This window comes from Sebastes umbrosus, chromosome 14, assembly GCF_015220745.1.
Source record: "Sebastes umbrosus isolate fSebUmb1 chromosome 14, fSebUmb1.pri, whole genome shotgun sequence".
Lineage (NCBI taxonomy): Eukaryota > Metazoa > Chordata > Actinopteri > Perciformes > Sebastidae > Sebastes > Sebastes umbrosus.
In genome coordinates this window covers 3598337-3619694 of record NC_051282.1, presented here as the reverse complement: position 1 = coordinate 3619694, position 21358 = coordinate 3598337, and the positions used below count along the sequence as shown (strand labels likewise).

The 21358-nt window shown below is 41.3% G+C and overlaps 1 protein-coding gene across 1 annotated transcript in view; it reads left to right on the top strand.

Moving 5' to 3' along the window:
• The first annotated feature begins 5243 nt into the window (after window positions 1–5243).
• fbxl16 (F-box and leucine-rich repeat protein 16) overlaps window positions 5244–21358 on the top strand; it is a 47126-nt gene continuing 31011 nt past the window's right edge. Inside the window, exon 1 of the mRNA XM_037793085.1 lies at window positions 5244–5655. The gene's annotated coding sequence lies outside the window, so the exon portion shown is untranslated. The remainder of the gene's footprint in view (window positions 5656–21358) is intronic.

The window sequence follows — 21358 nt, the reverse complement described above, 5'->3', positions numbered from 1 at the left end:
TACTCCACAGCTCTCTCACAGTCCAACAGCTTGCTAGCTAACTAGCCCCACTACATCTACCGATGGATGTATTAAGAGAACTGGATACAGCGTTGGAGGCGGGGCCCCGTTCATTCCTATGAGAGTTGCTCAGTGGTGCATGATGCCAAAATGGCTCGACTTCCGAGTGGAAAAGTACCCGGATCATCCGGCGATCTTCCGTATCCATTGGGCCCATGAAGCAGGCGCAGTAGCGTCCGCTCGGTCACGGGGTCACAACGTCACGCTGTCGTCATGGCTTGTTAACTCAGTCTCCCTCTCATTCACATGAACGGAGGAAGGAAAATAACTCTGGATTCAGCTATTAGTGCGTTTTACAACTTTTAAGACCTAATGATTTAAATAAGGATTATTAGTGTTTGTACTGGGAAGTTGATTCACCTAAAAAAAAAATGATCCGCTGAGTTACAGACGTCTCTTTCCCAATGTAAGTCTGTGGGAAAAATACTAATAGGTGACCGACACGGAAGTTGTAGTACCGCCGTTTGGCCACTATGAAAATTGGCATCAACGACCGGCGCTCTTCCTGGGGGCTTGCATCTACTGGCATCAAAACAGGAGGGAAGTGGTCAAGTATTAAAGCCCGCCTCTTGCTTGATTTGATTGGCTGCCTGGGTCATGTCTCGGTGTGATCAGCCCCTTTACCTTGCAAAACGTGTTTTATTGCAGTTATATGAAAAAAGCGAGCGGCCGACCTGGCTATGTCAACAAAGCACAGAGAAGCTCTGATTCCAACACACACAGAGGGAGAGAGACTTCATTCTCTACTCAGGTAGACATTACTCCTCTATATCTTTACACAGACAATAGTTGCTGCTATATGAATACTCTAAATCCCATATAGAGCATGAAAAATAACAAAATAACTTTTCGTGAGATATCATACAAATTGTTGTATGAGGATACGTTCATTAATGCCAGGTGTAAACAGGGCCTTAGAGTTTATGTGTGGTGGATGTGTCTGAGAGTGGTAGGCTAAATGGATGAGGGACAGATTGTTATTATTACTACACACGCACGCACACACACACACACACACACACACACACACAGGGCATAAAGAATAATAAAGAAAAGGATGGGTTAATTGTCATGCTACATTGTAGAAGCTGCAAAGGAGTGGAAGCCCCCTCCCCCTCTATCCATTACAGGGAGTGTTCCTCTTTCTCCACTAGGAATCCCTGCATTATTAATGCTATAGTATGTGCACTATGGTGGGTGTTTCTGGGTTTTTATTAGGCTTTGCTTTGCACTTGACATTTTTACGCCTGCATTTGTTCACGTGTGCATACTGTGTTTCTGTTTTCACAAGGTAAATGCATGAATTCACTTTAAATTTCAGTATGTGTGTGAGTGTGTGTGTGTGCTTCGTACATTATATTGCAATGCCCTGCGTGTTGTGCTTGCGTGCATGCTGTCCGCGGATGCTTTGTGTGTGTCTGTGGGTGTATCTCTTTGTGCCGAAGGGGGTGGGAGGCTGAACAGGCGGGTAGGATTCTATAAATAGAAAGCTCTCCAGCTCCCTGCTTCTTTGGACTCAGAGAGAGAGAGAGAGACACACACACACACACAAAGAAAGAAATGGGGGGAGAGAGAGAGTCAGAGGCGGCTGCGCTATGCTCGCCTGGAAGATATAGAACAAACAGAGGAGGAGAGGCAGTCAGCCATACCGTCACTTCCTTATCGAGGTGATGCCCATAAGAGGGCAGACCCCCGGAAGGAGGTTTACGGCAGTGATTCCCAGACTACCCTTTAAAATGAATCAACGTCTACTTGTGACCTCATATCACAGGTTATGGCCTTAGAGTGGGCATGCGTTGTGAGCAGTTCAATGAAGAAAAATATTGAGCTAATTGATGGGCAGATCAATACAAAAAATCACTTTTTTTGGCCTGGGAATGAACAGGCCCTGGCCAAAAAGTGTAAGTGTGTTTGTAGTCAATGTACTGTAGTGTAGTTGTAGTCAATGTACTGTAGTGTGGTTGTAGTCAATGTACTTTAGTGTGGTTGTAGTCAATGTACTGTAGTGTGGTTGTAGTCAATGTACTGTAGTGTGGTTGTAGTCAATGTACTGTAGTGTGGTTGTAGTCAATGTACTGTATTGTGGTTGTAGTCAATGTACTGTAGTGTGGTTGTAGTCAATGTACTGTAGTGTAGCTGAAGTCAATGTACTGTAGTGTAGTTGAAGTCAATGTACTGTAGTGTAGTTGAAGTCAATGTACTGTAGCGTAGTTGAAGTCAATGCACTGTAGTGTAGTTGAAGACATTGTACTGTAGTGTGGTTGGAGTCAATGTACTATAGTATGGTTGAAGTCAATTTACTGTAGTATGGTTGAAGTCAACATACTGTAGTATGGTTGAAGTCAATGTACTGTAGTGTAGTTGAAGTCAATGTACTGTAGTGTAGTTGAAGTCAATGTACTGTAGTGTGGTTAAAGTCAATGTACTGTAGTGTAGTTGAAATCAATGTACTGCAGTGTGGTTGTAATCAATGTACTGTTAGTGTGGTTGTAGTCAAAGTACTGTAGTATGGTTGAAGTCAATTTACTGTAGTATGGTTGAAGTCAATGTACTATAGTATGGTTGAAGTCAACATACTGTAGTATGGTTGAAGTCAATGTACTGTAGTGTAGTTGAAGTCAATGTACTGTAGTGTAGTTGAAGTCAATGTACTGTAGTGTGGTTAAAGTCAATGTACTGTAGTGTAGTTGAAGTCAATGTACTGCAGTGTGGTTGTAATCAATGTACTGTAGTGTGGTTGTAGTCAAAGTACTGTAGTGTGGTTGTAATCAATGTACTGTAGTGTGGTTGAAGTCAATGTACTGTAGTGTGGTTGTAGTCAATGTACTGTAGTATGGTTGTAGTCAATGTACGGTGTCGTTTTGTGAAGTTTTTGTCTGGGATCCGGGGAGAGGCCCATAGAGAATCCATATGTACAGGGTCCAGAATTTTGTACTACACCACTGCATTTAGCCATATATTTTCAACAATAAGCCACAAAAATAAACTAAACATTTTTATTTTCAACCAAGATTCATCCCTACTGTGGAGCAGATCAATTAGAGGGCTGGAACACTGGTAATCAACATCATCAACATTTGACCCCTTCTTCTTTTTAATGGTAAATTGCAACCGGACGGAGCGTTACCGCCAACATTTGACTGCAATTGTTGCCCGACAAAATATCTGCCGGCTTGTTTGCTCACTTGACAATTGTATCAAAACTGAAAAATTATGAACATGATTTTACTTTTACTTCTTTACTACCTTCCCTTCCAGTGTTGTGCACTCAACTTTTTGACCGTCATGAGTACATCATCCGGGTACTCATAGTACAATGCATTTTTCCATACTTGTACATTTGTGAAGATTGTTAAATGCAAATGGTCCAAGAAAAAAAAAAGATATTTCGACCAATATTCATGATCATAATGACGATTGACAAAAAACGTGGTTTTAAAAAGTTGAATGACTGAAAGCTAAATGCTAAGCTAACAATTTTCAATGCCCAATTTTAAGTTTACATTTTAGTAACACTTTCTTTGATGCCCATGTCTATAACACATTATAATGATACCTATGTTTTATAAACTGCTTATAGCACTGCATAATCATAGTTACAAGCACTCATAAATATTTATATTGTTTTAAAACAATAATCATAACACATTATAAAGTATTTTATAATGATTTTTAAGGTAAAGTATCATATTCCTTCATAATTGCTGGTCTCTCACTGACATTTTTTTTTTGCCAGCACATGTCTATAACGCATTATAATGTAAATGTAAATACAGTTTTATTGTCAAACATTGTACACAGCACAGCACAGCACAGCACAGCACAGCACAGCACAGCACACAGTGAAATTTAGCTACTGCATTTAACCCATGTTAGCAGTGGGCAGCTAAAATACAGCGCTCGGGGTGGGGAGCAGTTTTAGGGGGTCGGTGCCTTGCTCCAGGGCACCTCGGCAGTGCCCAGGAGGCAAACTGGCACCACGACTGCTATGCTAATGCATAGCCTACTTATATTATGTCATATTATTTTATTACACAGCTTTGTTGTATACTCAATTCTTATTGGTCAATTACAGCATTCTTTGGTTGTGAGCAGATTTTATTTTTTGGGGTGGAATAAAATAATTTTTAAAAACCTTTTTTAAATCAATATTTTGTGTCAAATTATTAATTTCTTTATTAAGTAGCTCTTTAATAAGCGGGATAATGTACCGTCGGGGTTCATGGGTAATGTGCAATATGTTTGTGGTTTACATTGTTATGTGTTTTTCTGTTTACATTTGGATTGTTGTTTGTTTTTAATGTTTCTAATTATTGATACTGCTCTGGAAGCAGCTGATGGTGTGCAGTCCAAGACAAATGTCCCCAAGGGAACAATAAAGTGTATTGTATCGTATCGTATTGTATCGTACCGTACCGTACCGTACCGTACCGTATCGTATCATATCGCATTGTACCGTATCGCATCGCATCGTATCGTATTGTACCGTACCGTACCGTACCGTACCGTATCGTACCGTACCGCATCGTACCATATCGTATCGTATCGTACCGTATCGTATCGTATTGTACCGTATCGCATCGTATTGTACCGTATCGTATCGTATCGTATCGTATCGTATCGTATCGTACCGTATCGTATCGTATCGTATCGTAACCTGTACATAATGCATATAGTGTATATGAGTGTAACGCATTATAAAAATATTATAATGTATTACAATATGGAAATTATAATACATTGTGATCCTTGCATAAAATAAAAACAGTCAATGCAGCAATTATCTCAGTGTTCAGAAGAGTGGCCCTATACATTTAACCCCTAATAAGAGCATCCCCCCCACCCCTCCATCACACAGTTGCACAGACAAACACACGCACACACACATGCACGCAGGTACAGCAGGTAGTTGTGTGTGTGTGTGTGTGTGTGTGTGTGTGTGTGTGTGTGTGCTGGGCTGCAGACAATCAGGAGCTGCTGCTGCTCAGGTTACATAAGAAGCAGACAGAGCGGCTCTGTGCACAGTGCTGCTCCAGCTGCCCCATCCTCTCTCCTCTCCTCTCCTCTCTCCTATCTCCTCTCTCCTCTCTCCTCTCCTCTCCTATCTCTTTAAATGAGACAGAGCTGCTCCGCTCCGCTCCGTTCTGCGCGCGCGCGCGCGTGTACGTGTGTGTGTGTGTGTAGGAGAAATCCGGAGACAGAGAGGGCCACTCTGTTGTGGAGGAGGACTAGGCGATCGGAAACACAACAGAGAGGATATTCCGCTTCGATTCGCTTGTCTTCGCAGAGGAGGCTGAGCATCGGTCCTCCCTGCTCTCTGCGGTCGGTCGGTCGGTCGGTCGGTTGACTGCTGCTGGTTGTAGACCCCGGGGTGCTCTTCTTCTTCTTCAGTCTCTATGGGCTCGGTAGGCGCATCTTCCGCCTCCCGATAGGAACATCACGGGCACGGCTGCTGCCTTCTCCATCACTATTTATTTATTTCACCTCTCTCTCTCTGCGCCGCAACGTTGGGAAGATAAACGGGATCGAGAGGCAGCGACAACAACAGCGCGCACGATCATGGATTAATGCCCCAAGTGAATTATCATCAGAGAGGTAAGGGATGCTGCGAGGAAAGAAAAGGGCCGGACGAGGAGGATGCGTGCATGGGTGCAGGGAATGTGTGTGTGTGTGTAGCAGGTCTGTGTGCTTGTGATGGATGATGGAGGCTGTTGGGTGATGGCAGCAGCAGCAGCAGCAGCATCCGCAGTCTCCTCCGCTCCACTCGAGGCCGGAGGAGACTGCGGAGGGATCGGGGCTGACGGTGTGAGCTGGATGGAGCTGGAGGAGCCAGCTCTTTGTGTGCACGGTGGTGGTGGTGATGGAGATGGTGGTGATGGTGGTGTAGCGGGGCCTTTGGGAGACTAGAAGCTGATCAGCCGCATCGAGCTGCGTATTATTAACAAACACAATGACGTCAGCGTCTCTCAGTGACGCAACCCTCGTTCGTTCTCATTTGTGCAGTGATGTGATTTCTTTTCTTTTTCAAGTCTTTTTTTCTTCTTCTCCTTTCCTACCAGGTGTCTCTTGTGTGTTTTGCTGCTTGTCGTGGTGGTTCCACCCCTGCTGCTCTGTCAGCTGTTCTTCAGTCTCTGTGTGTGTGTGTGCTCCATGGCACGTGAAAGAGTACAGGCCTATAGTTAATCATGTTTTATTCACCAATCAACATATTATAATCATCCCTCCCTCCCCCTTTTCCTTAAGCAACGTTAAAGCTGGACACATTTGTATTTTGAGTTTATTTTGTGATTTAGTGTAGATCTGAACAGTGTGTGGCTGGAAGTTTGTTATGACTGACCCATGACTGGTGGTGGTGGTGGTGTGTGCATGTGTGTGTGTGTGTGTTACACTTCCCATAATGCAATTGGATAATGTTTATCGTCAGATCCATGGTCTCCTCTCTCCAAGCCCAAGCCGAGATAACCAGGATGGCACCAATATGACATCATCAGGGTTCTTTTCTCCTCCAAGATGACGGCCGACCGGTGCGGTTGATACAGTGAGCTCCAGAACAAAAAAAGTTGTTCCACGTTGTCGACTGGAGTTGTGCACCGCAGGTGGTGTGCTCTGTGATAATGCAGTTTGACCATGCAGAGCTGCGGTTGGAAAAGTCATTTTTTTGCTTATAGGACGGTTCCTAACGGAGTGAAACGACCCGGATGTATCCGACACCCCCTTTCACACCCAGGATTCAACCAGGAATGAACCAGGGTCGACTGTGTGTCTGAAAGGGTTAACCCTTAATTTTATGTTTTTGCACACATTGATGATGCCACTATCATCTCCTCTCTCACCCGGGTTGACTGGCCTGGGTTGAATTGATAAAAGGAGGGTTGGACCAGGGTAGGTTAACAGTGGTCCAACCCTGGTCATTGGTGTGAAAGGGGTATAAGTAGCAGCCATAATAAGAGCTGTTTGAATTCTCTCTAGATGCTAAGGAAAGGTGCTACACTGCTTCCTTTATTATCTCCTTTAGCATAGGATACACTGGACCATCCTTTACCAAAGGAAAGGAGATAACGCCGCCCCACAATTCCTTGCGGCCGCAACTTTTAAAGCGACGCACCATTCGGCCGTTCATGAAAACGAACGATGTGCTTATCTTGCATAATATTTTCAAACAGTCATATACTAATTGGGATTCATGTTGATGAATATGAGCGGACAGTGAAAACCATTTCGTTTCACTTTATTTCTAGTTATTTATTTCTGAAAAGTAACAAATAAAACAATAACAAATAAAAAGAACAGTAAACATAAGGCAAACAAATAATCAACATAAATAAATATTACGTCCGAAAAGGAGTAGGATGAAATATACATTGAATGGTTCAACTCCTTCACAATAAATCAAAAGATAACCCAATATTTATCATATAAACTTGTTGTGGTAGCCTGTAGGTTATTCCTTTGCATATTTCAATTCCAACCTTGGTAATGAAGTGATATTTTTCACCGGTTGTCCACATTAAGTCAGGTAATCCTTTATTTAGGGATGTAAATGATTAACCGTTTAACCGACATTAAGCATTTTAACCGATTAACACTATCGGTTAAAACGGTTAAAAGAAAGGTCTCGTCAGTTTCAGGAGAATAGCTGGTCCACCCTTAAGAGCCCGTCTTTAGCGGCGTTACAGATACAGGAAGTCGGCTGGGAAAGTGGCTGCCTGCTAAGTTAACGCTCCCAGACGGTGAATTAGAGACAGTGAACGCAGCATACGCTCCCGTACGGTGAAATGGAGACAGTGAACGCAGCATATGCTCCCATACCGTGAGCTGGGGACTCAGTTGTCTGTTGTGCTCATACACTGTAGCTGGCGCACCGCTGCATGCGAGGCACTGATCTTGTCGGTTAACGGTTAATAATCGGTTAAAGAGGGTCGGTTATCGGTTGACATTTTTCAAAATTAGCATCCCTACCTTTATTATCTGTTGATGTAAAGTGTTCCAGCAGCAGGAGGACCTGTGGTATCTCTCTTTCAGACACCGCGGGTGAAGCAGCCTGTCACTGAAGGAGCTATTTAACAACCCATGGGGGGAAATAGCGCCCTTTGTAGTCCGTCTTCGGAACATTGTAGTTTCACCACGGCAGACTCACGTCACTAACATCCGCCGTTGTCGCATCATAATTGCGGAGCCTATAGTGAAAGTGCAGTCTGATTCTCTCAACACCACAGTTGTCTTTTCCTAAGTCCTTATGAATTCTTCTTCTCAGCTTTCCTTGACCTCATGACGTTTTCCATCGAGGTCGAGGAAAAGTGGTTAGGAAAAGATCATTTTTTTGACTTTTCGACCGCAGCCAGTGGTGGGAAAGTCAGGGTTAGACTGGGAACAAAATTCAGCCCTGGCAACAGCACACATAGGCCTGCACACAATCACCGCCAACAGCACAGGAACTAAGACATACACTCAGCTGCATCTCAGCAGGAGTTTCAGTCCAGGAATACTCAACAGTATAATTACTAGAAATAAAGTCACCCAAGGCTTTATACTGGGGGGACGGATGGACACACATCCCCTCAAAATTCAAATATGGTCAAAATGTCCCGCCCAATATATATAAATATATATAAATATAAATACCTTTTTTTAAAATAATAACACCATTGTTTAGGTTTTAATGTCCTGATCTGAAGTTGGACAAGGTCTGGACCCATGTCAGATGTGGGTAATGGTGTGGTCATCATGTGCCCTTGCCCATGTGTAAATCCAAGCTCCAAATATTGCTTGGGAAGAGGTCTGGAATATTGGGATGCTTTTTATTAAGGCACAGGAATTTTCAAGTAGTACTGGGCTGTAAGACTCATTAGAGTTAGGTATCTTTTCATCATTTAAAAATGAATATTACAACACACACAGACTTAAACTGTTTATTAGTTGTTTTATCCTGATCAAGAAGCATGTGAGTAGTAGGCCTTGTAATGTTTGTGAAGGTTCTCAGTCATCCAGGTCATGGTATCCAAGTAAGGGTTAAATCAGCAGCCAGAACTGAAGAAGCTTCTTGGATGAGAAGTGAAACGTCTTCAAGAATCTAAACCAAGTCCAGTTGCTGCTGATTAAACCCTTACTTCGGCCTTGTAATGCTAAACATAACAGTTGAACCTTTCGTGTAACACTACTCAAATTATCTCGGATTTTTGTTTCATAATGCTTTAAAATGGGGGAGTTTAAGGGGGAGACTCCCGCTGATCCATTCCAGGCCGAACCGGCCGGTGATCATAGAGTTGTTATTTTTCAGCATCTGATGTCAGAAGTTACTGTATGGTCCTCGGCTATGGGGTGGGCCAGCCTGGTCCTTAGAGCAGGGAGCGGAGTGCTGCCTGTCAGACTGGGCAAGTCTAATATTGTGGGGGGGGGGGTACGAGCGGGCCCTCCCAATTTAGACTGATCCCAGTTTTTGTTGAAATCTGATTGACTCAGTCATCGTGAACGTGATGAACTGTGACTCATGCTCGCCTTGCCGGTCTTGTTTTGTGGTACAGCATTAGCAGTGCTTCTGCTAATTATCACTGCTGCAGCTAGCAGCTTTTTGCGTGGCACTGGCATCATCGATGGTAACAGCGTTATTGGTATTATAATAAATGTGTCATCTTTAAACATTTTGCAGCATCAGCCTCAATATTTTTTTATTTTTCTCTATAATCTTTTCTGCTCCACCGTTTCACTTTATTATACCTCGTCACCAGCGACAGCCGTGGCCAGAGGCATGTTTTTAGGTTGTCCGTGCGTCCGTCTGTCCGTACGGACCATACTTGTGAATGCGATACCTCAGGAACGCCTGGAGGGGATTTCATCAAATTTGGCACAAACATCCGCTTGAACACATCGATGAACTGATTCGATTTTAGTGGTCAAAGGTCAAAAGACAAGGTCAAAGTCACTGTGACCTCACGTCCCTCCCATTCTCATGAACGTGATATCTCATGATCCCCTGCAGGGAGACTCTTCAAATTTGCCACAAACGTCCACTTGGACTCAAGGATGAACTGATTTGATTTTGGTGGTTAAAGGTTAAAGATCTCACAAAGATCTCACAAAACATGTTTTTGGCCATAACTCAAGAATTCTTATGCTAATTATGACGATTTCACACAAATGTCTAACAGGATAAAATGATGACGTGATGACATTTTGGACAGACATGGATGTAAACTGCAACTTGAGTGGTTAGCGGAGGCATACAACCACGAGGCGGTAATTACAGTTTTTTCCCACATTGCAGGTGGTGGCCTTGCAGCCCACGAGGTGGGCCGGCCCATCTGCCATTTTCTAGAATTGCCAGATTAGCAGTCCGAGCCTGGGTAGAAGCAGCCAGAAAGCAGAGAAAGCATGCCGGTTTTAGTAGACCAGACACATTGACGGGAAGAATATAACAAACAGCTTCAGCCTAGTTACAAATAAAGTTCAAGCGCTACTGTGCTACTAAGACCTGGTTAAGAGAGGAACTGGAAATAACTTGGGTTGTCTTTAAATCCCTCGTGAGAGGAATCTTAAATGTTAGCTTAAACAACCCTGCCCCAAATAAGAGCACAGGAAATTTTCCTGGAAGAATGTCCACTGGATTGTCCACAAGATTTGTCACCTCAAAAACAGTCTTCCTTAATGCAACCAAGTAATCCAACGAAAAAAGGTTCAATGCCCTCCCACACATATAAACCTGGAAAAAGCATTGCATTGCATTGCAAAAAAATCTCCAAAAAGGAATCAAACTCACCGAATGTCGGGTTGGGAAAAAAAAGAGAATCTGGCCTTGGCTTGGTTTGTTGCTCAATCTTTATGGTCCTCAGTACACATTGGTTTCCCTGCTGTCTACGGTGGGTCCCTGCTGATACCACCCCTTTCCATTCTGACCTCTTTTTTTAGAGGGGTAGGGGACAGGGGATGTTCAAGGGGTGGATAGTCAGCAGTAGATGTCACATAGAAGAGGTGTACATCATCTGAAAGCTGGGAACCTGAAGATTAATTTGAGATGCAGCTCAGCACTGTGTGTCAAGTTGTTCTAGTCATAAATTATAAATAAATAAATAAATAAATAAATAAATAAATAAATAAATAAATAAATAAATAAATAAATAAATAAATAAATAAATAGTGAAAGTATACAAGGGCTTAGAACATTATGATAGAAGTATGTGATGGTCATCTCCATGCTCTATTATGTCTCATAAGTTGTTGCAGCAATTTTTGGGTTGATACCATTTGTTACACAGATTTGGTGCTAAATTTACAATTTTTTTACCATTTGAGAATTGATAAAAATGATCAATAATCCCTCCAAAATACCACATTAATACACCAAGACCTTGAGGAACACCATAGAAACAGCCATGGTGTGATTTGGTATCAAACAACTTTTGACATTTGCAGATTTCTGCAAGAATCGCATTTTTCGGCGATTGAATGGCGAGCACATCTGTTCTGGAAACTGCTCAGAAACCCCCTTATTGTCATTCTAGCCATCCATCCTCTGAATGCTCTAGGTATGTAGTTTGGGTCTGTAAAGTTTCATGAGGCTGTGATTATCCTAGAGGTCACCACAGGTCATTTTATACAGGGAGGTCAAGTTTAAAAAAAATGCTCTCACTACATTGAAATGGCTCCTATGGGGACTAACATCATCACACATGAATACAGTTGGGCTCATTGGATCCACAAGAGTCTCAGCTTTACAGTGATACCCAGTTAATGTAATTCTAAGACTGTTTAGGGACGTCAGCGAGTTAGGAGTTAGCGTCTCTCCTCACAAACAAAACAAAAATAGAGAAACTGTCTCCAAGGTTTAACAAAAGGTACTCTGACTTGACCCACAGAGGTGTTGACCAACAGTTAAAATTTCAGGTTCAGTTCTGGGATACATTTTAAATGGAAGGCTACCTGTAGTTTAGGTTAACTGATGAATGTGCTTTTCATAGTCTCTGCTATTTTAGATAGCAATTTATTTTTAGTTTTGCTTTATTTTCCTTTGATTTTATCACTCAATTTAAGTTTGATGCATTCAATTTATGGAGTCTTATACACAGTATGTATGGAGTCTTGAGATTTCAATGGAGGGATGCTATATTATCTTGATCTTAAAGGTCCCATATTGTAAAAAGACATGGAAATATTTTCACGTCTTTTATATTATAAAGCAGGTTTAAGTGCTTTATGAATACTGTTAAACTATCAAAACACTCAATATATGGAGAAATACACACAGCCCGTATTCAGAAATTGTTCGTTTGAAACAAGCCGTTAGGATTTCTGTCCATTTGTGATGTCACAAATATACAATATTTAGACCATTACACGGTTTTAAACGTAAACATTCTAAATGTGTCCCAGTTTATTTCCTGTGGCAGTGTATGTAAATAGTATCAGCTGACAGGAAGTAAGCATGGACCCAAGCTGTTGCCTAGCAACGCAATTCCATTGCAATTCCGTTCCGTTCCGATGCACTAAAACGGACTGTTTCAGACAGAGGTATATTCAAGCAGACAGTATGAGGAAAATAAAGTTTTTGTTTTAACATTACAGCATGTAAACATGTTCTAGTAGAAACACAAAATACAAGTATGAACCTGAAAATGAGCACGATATGGGACCTTTAAAGGGGAACTATGTCAAAATTCATACACTATGGTCTAAGACAGTCCAAAAAAAATATTAGTAAACATGAACAACTCTCTCCCAAATCCCTAAACTAGAGCGCTAAAACTCAAACTTGTGATGTCGTAGGGTATAAGTGTGGAGCTGCTCCATAGACAGCGTACAGGGAGAGATGTTCTAGACGACACAGAGAGCACCCAGGGGAATGTTCTGCGCATATGGGAACATTTTCTGTTTCACATTTGGGTATAAAAAAAGGCAAACAAAATCAGTCTCCCATTCATTGTCTGTGGAGCAGCTGCAGACTTTATACCATACGACATCACAAGTTTGAGACCTACTTCTCTGGTTTCTGGCTTTGAGAGAGAGAGAGTAGCTCATGTTCACAAATGTTATTGAACTCTCCTAGGCCATAGAAATAACATATTGGAATTCTTAATTTAGGTGGTGTTCCCCTTAAAATCGCTTCTCTCTGCAAATATAAAACCTCTAAGGATCAAAAACAAGAGTCATAATCCACATTGTTTGCAGTTGGAGGTTTCCTGTCAACAGTTTTACAGACGTCTCTTTTATAATGGTGGTCTAGGTGGAAAATGCTTTTTGGGCCACAGGGGGATTTTTTGCTGCAATACCGCGAGTGGCCACTGGAAAGAATTGGAAGCAAGGCTGAGTGGCGGCACCCTATCCACATTTTATTTTATATCCATGTCCTTAACACAGACCCGGAAACGCTGACCTATCAGAGCTGTATGGGGTCAGATCAGTCTCAATATTCACAAATGCACACAGAAGGATTCACAAATGTATTTTGTGATTTATATATAAATGACTCTCTCCACAAAAAAAGTTATCGTTGTATATAAATGTAAAAAAAAACAAAATCCACATAAAAAAACAAGGTTCACAAATATATTTCTGATGCACACACAAATATTTCTCGTTCCAAATACATGTAATAGAAATCCACACATATATGTATTTAAAAGTATTTGCAAGTTTCATCAAAAACACATTTGGATATTGTTACATTTATATACAAACTGTTGAACTTGCATTTACAAACTGCGTATCATGTATGAACTTCACTGCATTTGTGTGTGGGTTTTATGAGACTCCCCTGACGTGCACCGATCCACGAACAGGGAATTATCTGTAGCCAATCAGATGCCTCCCTCCTTTTCAGCCAATCACATGAGTGTGTCCCCACGAGGGTATGATTTACATCATGCACGGGTTTGAACGCAAACATGGAAAGTAGTCGGACAGCTGGCTTTGGTGAAGTGGTCCAAACGTTAAGCTAAGTGTTTAAACAATCTAACGTGGGCAGATACGTCTGTAGAGATCCCCGAAATAATCCAAACGAAGGGATACAGCAACTGGATTGAAGGTTTCATCCACCATGTTGAAGAAGAGACCACCGCCACCTGCCGTGTTGCTATTTGACAGCTGGCTAATGTTAACGCTAGCTAATGTTGGCTAATGCCACCATAGAGCTGACCTTTTCGGGAGGGGGGGCTTAAAGTAATGTAATGTAAACATGTTGTAGTAGAAAATTAAAATACATGCATGGACCTGAAAATGAGCATATGTGACCTTTAAATGTATTGATTGTAATATTTATGGACAGATGGAACTGTGATAGTGGGCTTTTGAGTTCTGAAATTACTGAAGCCATACATTTGATGAAAATAAGGAAATCCTTAGGAAGTGATGGACTAACAGTAGAATTGTATCTTTGTCAAGATGTCAATAATATATATTTAAAAGATTAGGTTGTCTAAAGTTTCTAATGGAGCGTTTCTCTCAAAGTTGTAGAGCCGGATCAAAGCCGGATCATGATCCAGATCGCCACCAAAATCTAATGGATTGTTCATTGTGCCACACCCCACCCCTCCAAAAAATGTCATTCAAATCCATCGCGGACTTTTGGAGCTATCCTGCTAACAGACAGACAAACAAACCAACAAACTAACGCCGGTGGAAACATAACCTCCTACGTAGGCCCTCGGCTTTGGTGGAGGTAATAAATTCATTTCAAAGTGTTGCATAATGATTTCACTTATGATTTCACTACTGTAAGTCAGAATAAGTACTTTTTGATGAGATATACAGACATTTATTTTTAATAAAACTAGGAATTTTGTTACAGTTGAGGTGAAAGACATTATAATTAATAGTTAGTAGTAGTAGTAGTAGAGGGTCTGAATACGATACACATATTTCAACATGATACGTAATACTCCTTTCTTCAAGAAATCCAATTTCATGCTTTTTACATCCTCACCCACACAAACATATACTATACATACTTATCACTATTACTGGACAACCATCTCAATGTGGATTTACTCAAACCTAAGTCTATAAGGATACCTCGTCTCAGAGTCTTGCAGTTGTATCCACTTATAGTCCTATATCTATAAGTCCACGCAACAGGTAGTGAGTGGATATGGGAAACACTCCTCATTCATCCCAGTGGGAATGAGGGAATCAAGGATGTGCAGTAGGCGAGATTGGAGCAAATATGATTCAAAAAAGTTATTTTTATAAAGCGGTCGCTATATCCTGACAGTAGTACATGAAACAGGTAACCTGAAAAAAAACTCATGTGCCTCTGTGTCTTCCGGTGTCCTCCAGTGTCCTCCGGTGCTCCTAACGGCATCTTCAAGATTTCACATACCGGAGGAAAACAAACAGTAAGAGCTGATCTGAGGTCTGCTATCCAGCTGCTGTATATGAGAGCCGACTGTCAATCACTCGCAAACTCTGATCAAACTGTCAAACTAGGCAGCGCAGATCAAATATGAATCAATATTATGTTACGGAAATGCCTATTTCTCTCCTCAAATGTTTTCAGAATCATCTTGTAGTGCACGGTTTAGCTGTAAAATGAGAAAGTTTGTGACGCCGCCGCCATTGTGAAATCTGGTGAAGGAACGCCAAGTTCTGGTCACACGACTGGAGCACAGCCAATTGGAACGCTCTCTCAATGAAATGACCTGTGATTGGTCAAAGTCTCCCGTCACAGGCTAGATTTTCTATAGCCTGAAAACAGAGTGATCTCAGATCACTTGAATTACAATATGCTGAAAGGTTATTATGGAATTTTTGCCCAATGATGTCAAAAATATACTGCCTACTGAAGCTTTAATGTGGCCCAGGACGCATTCACTACACACTGCTAAAAGAATGTGGCCACATGTGGCCCAGACCACCTCTGAATGTGGTCCGAAAGATCTGATGTCAATGCGTCCTCATTGCGTCTTGAGTGCGTTCACACCTGTACTTAGAGTTGTCCACTTGTGATCGGATCACTGAGGACGCATGTTAATACCAGGTCTGAACAGGGCCATAGAGACAGACAACCATTATGCCCACATTCACACCTACAGGCAAATCAGAGTCAACAATTAACCTGCATGTCTTTGGACTGTGGGAGGAAACCGGAGAACCCTAACACAGGGAGAACATGCAAACTACACACAGAAGGCCCCAAAGCCGGGTTTGAACCTGCGACCCTCATGCCGTGAGACGACAGGATAATCAATTCACCAATCCGAAGTCTGGTGTTGACATCAAGGTCAGGGGCAGAATCACATGTAACACTGAGTTTGTGGTCTACCTGGTAAAATGCCCATGTCATTTGTATTATGTTGGGAAAATCTGTGAACACAAGTATCGGATACACTTCCTTGATTCCCTCACTCACACATTTGTTTTTTCTTGTTTTCTCCTATCTATTCTATATAGAATTTACATCATGTGACTGTGAATGGTTGTGGCTGTCGGGATGTATTTGTTGTGCTGGTTGCGGCCATCTATAATTAACCCCACCTGTGTATATTGATTTTGAAATTGCCAGAACATATGCTGAAGAAGGGCGTCTTGCCTGAAAAGGTCTGTGTGGCAATATGAAAAAGTCAAATTGGGAGTGCTCTCCTAGTTCCTTTTTTAAAAACATAATGAGGAGGCTTTATGTTTTCGGGTCTCAGGAACACGTTCAAATTTGGCACAAACGTCCACTTGGACTCAAGGATGAACTGATTCGATCTTGGTGGTCGAAAGGCCAAAGGTCAATGGTCACTGTGACCTCACAAAACACGTTTTTGGCCATAACTTAAGAATTCATCTGCTAATTATGACAATTTCACACAAATGTCTAACAGGATAAAATGACGACGTGATGACATTTTGGACAGACGTAGATGTAAACTGACACTTGACTGGTTGGTGGAGGTGTGCAACCACGAGGAGGTAATACTAGTTCTATTATTTACATTAAGGATCCAGCACCCTGTCTTCTTTAATCGTGAGTTGAGTGAGGGGCGGCTGTGGTTTCAGCGGGTCGTCCACTAAGCGGAAGATCCCGGTTCAATTCCTGGCTCCTCCAGTCCGCATGTCGAAGTGTCCTTGGGCAAGATACTGAACCCCAAATTGCTCCTGAAGGCTGTGTGAATGAGTATTTAGTTTAGATCCTGATGGGCAGGTTGGCACCTCGCATGGCAGCCTCTGCCATCAGTGTATGAATGTGTGTGTGACTGCTGATATGCTGGTACGTCTTCCACCACACTATGTGAAGTACTTTCATAGAGTATTATCATAGATTATTAAATTTTTTTCTGTTTTTATCATTAACAAATACATGTCTGAACTCTTTAATGGTGTAGTTTGTTGTCAGTGTGGAGCCAATTTTTGATATTTTGCATACTATTGGGTAGATTAGTATAGGGGTGGAACGGTTCACAAAATTCACGATTCGGTTGGGGGTCACAGTTTTCGGTTCGGTTCGGTACATTTATGTTACAGCGAGGAGGTCATGTTCTGATTTCAACATGCTTTTCACTTATTTGGCAAAAATAAGTTAACAAATGTTTGCCTTAACAAAAGTATGGCTTACATAAGGAACATAAACACTTCTTCATTGTCAAATCTTAATCGAAAGAATACTGTAGGTCTTCTACAGTAATTAGTGCAAACAAAAAATGCAGCTTTGTTATATTCATATAAATATGATGTAATTATAGACTAAAGCCATCAACATAAATTGAAGCATAAGCTCAACCAGAACTATACTAAAAAAAAAACAAAAACAGTATAACATATGTCGCAATTCCCTGATTATCAGCTCTGAATTGAAAGATTAGTTTTTCCACTCACAAAGTGCAGTATTTGGAGGAATACGTTAATCATATGCTAAAGTCCAGCGTCCTCCACGACTGCATCAGGCTGCATATCTTTCACTATAAACCTCCCCGATGCTTTAATTATGTTTTTAACCCTGTCTGAATCTGCATGTAGAGGTTGTTTAAATGCTGCGGGGAGGAGTTGCTCTTTCCTACCTGAAGTGTTGCTGCTAGCATAAACCAGACGTGTTGCACAGTGCTCACACAGTCGCCGTTTTATCCACCACTTTTTTACGTCATTTTTATGGTAACACTAAATCCGTAATGCTCCCATACAGCAGAGCCAAACGATGCTGGTGGATCCTCTAACTGGACTTTAACGTGTCTACTCGCCATTCCCTAAACTGACCGACAGCCACAATCTGCACTTCATCCACGCCAACTGAGAAGGAGGCTGGGTCACGGGTCATATCTTTGAGGTACAACACCTGCGCAGTAAAATCTGGTCAGCACTCGCCGAAATTGAGCCAATAGCAACGCACGACCGCAGCTTCAGTTATAGTTATAGTCAGTATTAGACCTTGTACCTCAAGACCCATGTCCACCCGCCTGTGTCCCAGCCTCCTTCCATAGGCCTTGATTTCTAGTGTGACAATAAACGGGGAGCCTAACTCTACATGAAAAAAATACACAATCGGCCTCATAACTTAATTCAAATGAACCGAACAATTCATACACGTAACTCATAATTTGGGAAACTCTTGCGAGATGCTTAAGGTCAGGCATTAACCTTGAATAGTTAAAGGGATAGTTTGGGGTGTTTTGAAGTGGGGTTGTATGAGGTACTTATTCCTAGTAGGTGTGTTACTTAGAGTAGATGACGGTCGGTGTGCTCCCAGTTTGGAGAAACAGACAGGAGTAAAGACACCAGAGCAAAGCAATACAGTGCTGTGGACGGTGACGGCAGAAAAACGTATTTAGCCACCTAAAAGAAAGGCTCACCTAAAAAAAAATCAATATTTGTGTAAGTGTACGCTATATTTACAATATTTTCACCGTTTTATCCTGCCGTCAGACAGCCCTTTCCTTCTCCTTTCCGACAGGGAACTGAACTGAAAGTGAAACTTATCTACGCTCTCTCCAAAGCCAGCAGGCTCAGATGACAAAAACAGTATAGATACTGTATGTTCCACTTTCAGTTCAGTTCACCGTCGAAAAATATTCTAAATATAGTGTACTCTTAAATGGATACCGTTTTAAAGGGAGGCTTTGTTTTAGGTGGCTAAAATACATGTTGCTGCCGTCTCCGTCCACAGCAGCACATTGCTTTGCTCCGGTGTCGGTACTCCTGTCTGTTTCTCGATGCTGGAGGCACGCCGACCGTCATCTACTGTAAGTAATACACCCACTATGGATAAGTACCTCACACAACCCCACTTAAAAACACCACAACTATCCCTTTAAGGTTAAGTATTGACCTTGAATGGTTAATGTTAGGATAGGTCGTTGCCAGACTAACTTTAGGAAGCTAGCGTTAGGTGGCTAACAGTGAAAATAAACCTATCAAGATCTGAAACAATTTAAAAAAGACTGAACTTGCCTGGCATTTGTACTGCTGTCCTTCATGAGACCACCAGTAAAATTCCTTTCATTGACCTTTATACTTGACCTGCACTGCTTTTTTGAATAAGAAAAGAGATAATTCATCCTAAAACAATAAATGACTGCCGTAAAAATGTCATAGAACACAGATAGAACCTTATAATTCCAATGTGGCCATATACGTATCTAGCTGTATGTCATTTCTGTATGTTTATTGCAGTAATAAAGAAAAGACAAATCTCCTCCAGGGCCACAGAAGACATTATACAACTGATTTACTGACTGGTAAAGTGACTTGTTAAAGTGGTGTACTGCGCCTTTAACTTTTCCTTCAGGTATTTTTAAAGTTGAACGAACATTTTCTCCCACACTTTATGACACTCCATTGAGAATCTGTTGCTTGCAGAGTAAAATAACTCAATATTGCTCATAATTTTGAGCATTTTATATGTTTTTATTTGCACGATTCCATTGAAAACAACCACAAATGTATCCCCCAGGGAATCAGATGTAGGGTTTATTTTTACTCAAACCTACTGAAAATGTTGCCATTGGATGAAGTTTGGCAGAATTGTCTAATATCAACCTCCTTTTTCTGGCCATATGGTCGGATTATCCAGAGTAAAACGGGAAATTAGTTGATTTTTTTTGAGTAATTTGGCTGAACTGACTCTTGAAGCATAATCTTTGTTTAGTGATTGTATTTTATAATTATAATGTCAATGTGTGAGCACAGTAAATCACCAAAAAGAAAAAAACAAAAAAACCCCACCGGTGGGTCAATGTGGATGGTGTCTGCCAGTGAAACAAACAAGGAAGGAGTGGCAGCAGAGGTCTACATCTGCTTCCACCTCTTATCCTTTCTGGTCAATAAACAACCTCGCTGACATGATCCAAGCCTACGCAAAGTACCGGTCTGGGTTTCATGAAGCATCAGTGTTGTGTTCTTGCTGAATCTTGATTGAATTCCTCAGCACTGACCTGTCTGTGAGATTGATTGATTGATTGATTGATTGATTCTGGTGATCAATGTTTAGTTTAGTTGTTGGTATAAAGCTTATTAGTTAACACAACCAATTGCTTACTCAGATCACAATTTTGAAACCACATTATGATCTGAGTTAGCACACTCTGATCATTTGGTCTTGTGAAAGATAAAGCTTGTTTGGATTGTGCTGTGTGGGAGGAGTTTCATCCTGATTCAATAGATAAAATAACGACAGTAATTACTGGTACAATACATCTCTTCTCCTTGTGTGAGATTAATATATTTTTGTACAAGGTCCCTGACAAATAAAGGTAACAAGATGTACAAAACTAAGAAGTACTTAGATGATCCAAAACACAGGAAAAAAGAAGGGGGACATTGAAAAAGACAAGCACACACTCACACTCACATACACATTAAAATATGGTATGATAATGATAATGATCAATCATTTGAGCGGTTAATTGGTAATTGGCTAATTGGTAATCCATTGGTAATTGGCCAATTGGTAATCCATTGGTAATTGGCCAATTGGTAATTGGCTCGTTTAATTTGTCTGCTAGTATGGATGTTAAAGGTCCCATATCATGCTCATTTTCAGGTTCATACTTGTATTTTGTGTTTCTACTAGAACATGTTTAGATGCTGTAATGTTAAAAAAAAACTTTATTTTCCTCATACTGTCTGCCTGAATATACCTGTATTTACTCTCTGTCTGAAACGCTCCGTTTTAGTGCATTTCAACGGAATTGCAATGGAATTGCGTTGCTAGGCAACAGCTTGGGTCCATGTTTACTTCCTGTCAGGAAACAGGAAATAAACTGGGACACATTTAGAATGTTTACATTTAAAACCGTGTAATGGCCAAAAATTGTATATTTGTGACATCACAAATGGACAGAAATCCTAACGGCTTGTTTCAAACGCACAATTTCTGAAATTTCTGTGTGTATTTCTG